This window comes from Apodemus sylvaticus, chromosome 12 (genome assembly GCF_947179515.1).
Source record: "Apodemus sylvaticus chromosome 12, mApoSyl1.1, whole genome shotgun sequence".
Classification (NCBI taxonomy): Eukaryota; Metazoa; Chordata; class Mammalia; order Rodentia; family Muridae; genus Apodemus; species Apodemus sylvaticus.
In genome coordinates, this window is record NC_067483.1 from 90,722,326 (window position 1) to 90,728,524 (window position 6,199).

Sequence of the window (6,199 nt, forward strand, 5' to 3'; positions counted from 1 at the left end):
GCCTCAAATTCTCACATTAAACAGAAAAAGTAAATACCCAAAGGTGTGCATGTTTATGGCGTTCTTGTCTATGCTCACTACAGACAGGCTAAGGCAATGCACTTGACCCAGAAGCATCAGAAAACCTAAGCAGCATCTGAAAACAAAGCCCCTCTCTCGAAAACCCAAGACTTGGCGATGCAAAGACTCTTAATTACGTCCGAATTCTCAGTCCCCCCACATCCCCCCACATTCTTCTACCCATGGAGGGGGGGAGGAGGCTATCTGAGAACAAACTGTCAAAGTCGGCAGCAGCCATCAGCATCACGGCACAGGCTTCAAGGACAAGAATCTAATAACTACTCACCTCATAGCCACTAACTCACTCTCATTGCAAAGCGGCTTTTTTTTATCTAGGTTTAAAAGGAATAAAGCTGTCTAAAATGATTTTTTTCAGTAGATGAAAATGAATTCATTATTACCTTATGTTATCCTTTTCGGCCAGCAATAACTTGTGGTTGTAGAGCAGAGGAGAAAAGAGCTGGGTGATTTTCATCAGAGTCTGGATTCCAGCCCTGCCCTGCAGCACACTCTAAGATGCGAAGTGTTCCAGCCTCACATTCCAGTGAAAATGAATTTTTATGTGAGTAGGCCCCATGATAACTGCCACCTCACTTCTCACACACAGCAAACATGTCCAAAGTATATACTTCTTTCAACTACATTAATTAAAATAGCAACCGATCAATTATCAGCTAACGACATCTAAGAAAAAATTTAAAGTGAAACCCATGGAATAAAACAAGGAACTAAAACATCCCTAGCTATGCAAATCAATCTCTCAATCTCTCAATCTCTCTCTCTCTCTCTCTCTCTCTCTCTCTCTCTCTCTCTCTCTCTCTCTCTCATTTTAGGTGCACATAACAAAAATGTAATGAGCCTTTGAAAAAAAGAAACAGTGTATCCTTACTTGGGAGAGGACTTTCAAGTCTGCTCCAGCGTTGGCTGTAACACCCGGTTAGACAACGGGCTTACCCTCTCCAGGAGTGAAATGTGACTATCATCTGCTGTCTTAGTTAGCTTTCCCGTGCTGTGATAAAGCACTGAGCAGAAGCAACCTGGGGGTGAAAAGATGTTTATTGACTTACAGCCTCAATCACAGCTCATCACTGAGGGAAGCCAGGACAAGAAATCAAACAGGCAGAGAGCTGGAAATGTTTCTCATCACTGTCCTGGACGACAGGTGATCAGCAAGTGGCCTTGGTGTTACTACCACGATTCAGCTCAAAATAATGCCTAAAATCTGGCAACCTTCTAAGAGACCCATTTAGATACTACAATGCCCCAGAGACTCCTTAAAAACCTGTGGGAGAGAGTTTCCAAATCCCTGCCCTACCAGGCTTATAGAGTTCCAGGGTTCCTTTAGCACCTGTGGCTTTACTGCCAATTTCTTCCACAAAGAAAACTCTGAACTCTTGGTCCTTGTGATCCCCATTTTTAAGGCCTCTTAGAATACCCCATGAATGGTGGAATAATTAGCTTATATTTGCAAAACTTCTTCAAGCTGCACGGGTAGCACATGGCACTATGTGCCCTAAATGAACATGTCAACAACTCAACTACAGAATCAACCGATGAATTTCCAGCCTGAACCTGTAACTCCCTAAAACTGGATGAACCAGTGCCCTCCTCAACTGCTCTCCCACCTATTCCTGGGAGGCAGGGTCTCTCCTTGAACTTGGCCTAGCCTTTCTTGGCCAGGCTGGAAACCAAGAAGCCCTAGGACTCCTCTGTCCCACTTGGAGCTGTGATTATATGGATGCTGGGATCAGAACTCTGAGGTCCTCAGAGTTACACAGCAAGTGTTGTTAGTTGCTAAGCCACTTCTCCAGCTCCCTTAAAATAAATCTTTTAATAATAATAATAATACAATAATACACTGGACACACACTCATCCACTTTTTTCTGAGGAACCCTAACTGATACACTAAAACAGCGAAAGCCAAATGGGTACTTCTTAAAGTCAGTTGATAAATGTTCCCATCATTCTAACTGTTCAACTATGACAACATGTTAAAGAAATGCTCAGATTGCTATTTCTAAGTTAGTACTTTCAGCGAAATACCAACACATTAACAATGCTATTATCTCACTATGATCATTAATGATTAATCACTAGCATCGACCCAAATTAGCCCTGACTCACCAGAAAAGCTTTAAGGTGTATTATAAGCACAGAAAACCAAGCTAAAAATAATCATTTGCAAATGAGTAAGAAAATAGATACAAAAGTATTCCACAACATGCAAATATTATAACCTTAATATGATAACAAGATTAAAAAGTATTGCAAAATTAGTCAGTTTAAAAATCAGTAGTACCAACACAGGAATAAGACCAATACAGAGTTCCTATAGGAACTGAGGGTACTTAGGATATGTGTCTTAAATTGTAATAAAACCTGGAACTCCCAATAACACTGAACATTTGGTAATAGTATAGAATGCTGTTCACTTTTCAAGGATCTGCCAACTACATCAGGTAAGTATAAAAATATAGACCATTGCAAAGCAATTTTGTTTAGAGGTAGCAAATTATACAAAAACTCCCCTATAAAAAATGATAAGCTATTTTTCAATGACAAATATTCTCAGGTTGGCTCCAGTTCTTCTCTTAGCCTTAGTACAATGGACTGCATCCTTCTTAGCAGGACTGCAGTCTTGTGTGGAGGCTCCGAGTCCCCTTTGGGTCACTGAGGTCTGAGTCAGCATGGTCACTATTATGAAAGAAAAAGCCTAGCTCAGTGAGAGGGGGCAAAAGCTGAGCCTCAGAGAAGGATGGAATGTGTGTCAGTCAAGCTGTGTGCTCTGTGTGTCCCCTAGGCCAAAGAGTTGTGTTACCCCAGGGGTAGCCAGCTCTCTGGGCTGGATCAAGTGGCCAGGAGAAGCAGGTAGCTGACAAAGCGCTAGATAATAATAAAACTGATAGCCAGAAGGCACGGAACCAACCAACTCCAGCGTCTGAGACATTGTTCCTAATGGGTGACTACTCAAACTTTGAATGCATGTGGATGAAGGCCGTTTGAAGGACTGCTGTTTGGGTAGCTCTTCCTCAACATGCACACTTCATGCAGCTGAAGTAACAAGAAGGTATGAATCCACACATACAAGTAACTAGCAACTCTGCAGCTGATCAAAAATCCTCCCAACATAGCTAACTAAGAAACACACCTAAATCATACAGAATGCAAAGGATTTATCTAAAGGGGAAAATCTAAACAATTTATTCAATAATTCCAGCAACAAATAAATAAGCATTCCAATGATCTCCCAAATCCAAGGCAATCTAGAAACGGACCGCAGAAGGCAAGCGATTCGTTCAAGGATGAACACTTCCAGCACCCATGAATTGTAAAGACTCACGTGTTCTCCAGAGCTTTCTCTTATAAAAGTGAAGGGAATGGGGGTTGGCAGGCTCACAGGTTTTAAATCAACATTACACGCTAAAATAAAATCAAACCTTATCAGATAAACAACACATCTACCTCAAGAAATGAGATTAAAGGGCCTGGAGAGATGGTTCATCCATTAAGAACACTGGCTGCAGCCAGGCAGTGGTGGTGCATGTCTTTAATCCCAGCACTCTGGGAGGCAGAGGCAAGCGAATTTCTGAGTTCGAGGCCAGCTTGGTCTACAGAGAGAGTTCCAGGACAGCCAAGGCTACACAGAGAAACCCTGCCTCTGAAAAAACCAAATCCAAAAAACCGAAGGGGGGAAAAACCCACTGGCTGCTCTTCAGAAGACTTCAGTTCTATTTCCTAGCACCCACATGGCAGGCAGCTCCCAACTCTAGGTCTAGTGTCTACAGACACTGTGATGCCCTCTTCTGGTCTCTGAGAACATCAGGCCCACATGTGGTGCCCAGACATACATGCAGACAAAACGCCCATACACATATAAATAACAATTTAAAAAAGAAATGAAGATATGCAAAAACAAATCAACCCAACAGCCTCATAACTTCAGAAGACTTCAATGTCGTCATTAACATGTTAAAGCACTATTTAAGGTGCATCCTGCATTATATCAGCTGTGCCACCCAACAAACCATTATTATAATAACTCATCTCACTGCAGCAAAAATCTCAAGTCAGTGAGATATCAGGTTATCGATAAATATACAGTGCTTTCTAGTTTGGTTGTAGGTTTGTATTTGCTTCTTCAAGTAGCTCAGGCCAGACCACCAAGTAAGACATAAGTTACCTGTACTGGCAAATACCTGGGGTGGGGCTGTAAAATTAAGATTGTAACTTTTGGGAAGGGAAACACTTGAAGCAATCATTATACAGCAGCCTCCGTCAGTGACAGTACTCTCTGGCTTTGCCTAGTTATGCTCAGTGTGTGGCAAAAATCCAATCTAGCTAGCATCTAAAAATGTGTCACCCCATTGAGAAGCAAACAGTAAGTCATAAAGTGCAAACATGAAGGTGCTAGCTTCGTCCAGACATTACAAGTTCGTTCCGCGACAAAGGAAGTGGGACAACCTGAACTCTGCAAGGTAGAGAAGGGTCCAAAATGAAAACTTCAGAGGACTTGCTTGTCTGAATCAAAGACCTGAAGTCCTATTAGTCTGACAAAGAAAGGTAGCCTGAACTGGAGCTAAGTGACTAAGAGTTCGAGTTTTCCCTAAGAAGGATGATTTTTTTTCCTCCAGAGCTCACAAGAAGACGGGGAAGTCTTAAGAGAAAGAAAGAAATGTATTGCAAAGAAAGCAATGGTTGCTGAGCGTGCAAGCCGCGGCTGATCACCTCGCAGATGAGTTAGGTCAAGACGTCCTTCTCATCTTCAACCCCGAGGGAGAAAAGAGCTGCCTCCCTCCGGAGCCTCTCCCTGCACGCCCCCGAGGCTATCTCTGGCCACTTTCCCTTTGAGCCTGGGGACGCGGACACACCCCCGTGGAGGATGTCACCTCGGCCTCCACAGTCCCTCGCAGCCACCCACCGCCGCCAGCCGTCCTCACCCCGGGGTCCCGGCTCTGCCGCCGCGCCGACTCCCGCGTGCCTCCCCGGTCTTCCAGGACCGCGGGTACGCAGCGCGGAGAAGCATCCACAGCGACCACAGACGTCCCGGACACTGAGGCTCCGAACTCTGCTCCAGCCGGAGCTCGCGGATCCTGGCCCTGAGCCGCGCTTCCGCCTGGCGCGGGCCGCGGTCGCCAGCGGGACCGGAAGTCCCGCCTCCGGCTATGGGCCCAGGCCTCCTGCTACTCAAAGCAGCTGCAGCTGGGCTGGGGTGCAGAGGAACTGCATCTCCCCTCACACTCTCTCTCTCTTTCACTCACTCATTCTAGTATGTCGCTTAGCCAGTCTACATATGCTGGGCCAGGTGTCCACTAGATACTCAGACACCGACCTCTGCGCCCACACTCTGGTTGAAAGTTGAGTTAAACAAAGCAGTAGCTAATCAAACACCTCGAAGACCTAGGTTTTATTTAATTAAATCAGATTGTTTACTTTCTCCAACACTCACGAAACAAGAAAATGATGGACAGAGACCCACACCTTGACACACTGTCCAGTTATCTTTAGCTCTCGTTTTCTGTTGAAACCTACTTTCATGTCAGGACTCTGAAGACAGACCCATTGAAGTCAAGCCTGGGGACTGTTGCTGTATCTCCTGATCCTTCTTCACAATGTAGCAACAGTGAATAATTCTCTTTTTCTGCTTTTTACTATTAATTTGGGTCCTTTCATTGGTGTATTAAGGCTAGGTGACCGAACCTGGTTTGTTGGAGTACAGGCTATAGCCCTACATAGCCCTACAAGAAGCACAATTTGTAACATAGCAGTGCTATGGGAATGGCATGGTACAGAGAGTTGAACATGAGGACTGCCTGTGAACAACTTCAGCTGAGACTTAATTAAAGAACGACTAAGAGTTAAAGTAGGCAAGGACATGCATAGCAGTATATCAGAAAGGAAGAGCCTGTCTTGTTCAGGTAGCTGCATAGAAGTGCAGTCAATTAAAGTCCAAGACCTCAAATGCAAGAAAAGAACATAGACAAGACCAGATGATGGTGTAGTTTTGTAGTGGCTTTATAGATTTTCCCCCCATAGACTGGAGTTTGAATGCTTGGCCCACAGGGAGTGACACTATTAGGATATGTGTCCTTGTTAGACTAAGTGTGGTCTTGTGAAAGAAATGTGTCACACTAGGGGTGG

General features: G+C 44.4%; 1 protein-coding gene across 2 annotated transcripts in view; it reads right to left on the reverse strand.

Annotated features, from left to right (window-relative positions):
• Window positions 1-5,177, reverse strand: part of Disp1 (dispatched RND transporter family member 1) — a 143,293-nt gene extending 138,116 nt beyond the window's left edge. For both annotated transcript variants that reach the window (XM_052200369.1, XM_052200370.1), the window contains exon 1: window positions 4,999-5,177. The gene's annotated coding sequence lies outside the window, so the exon portion shown is untranslated. The remainder of the gene's footprint in view (window positions 1-4,998) is intronic.
• Between the last annotated feature and the right edge of the window lie 1,022 nt (window positions 5,178-6,199).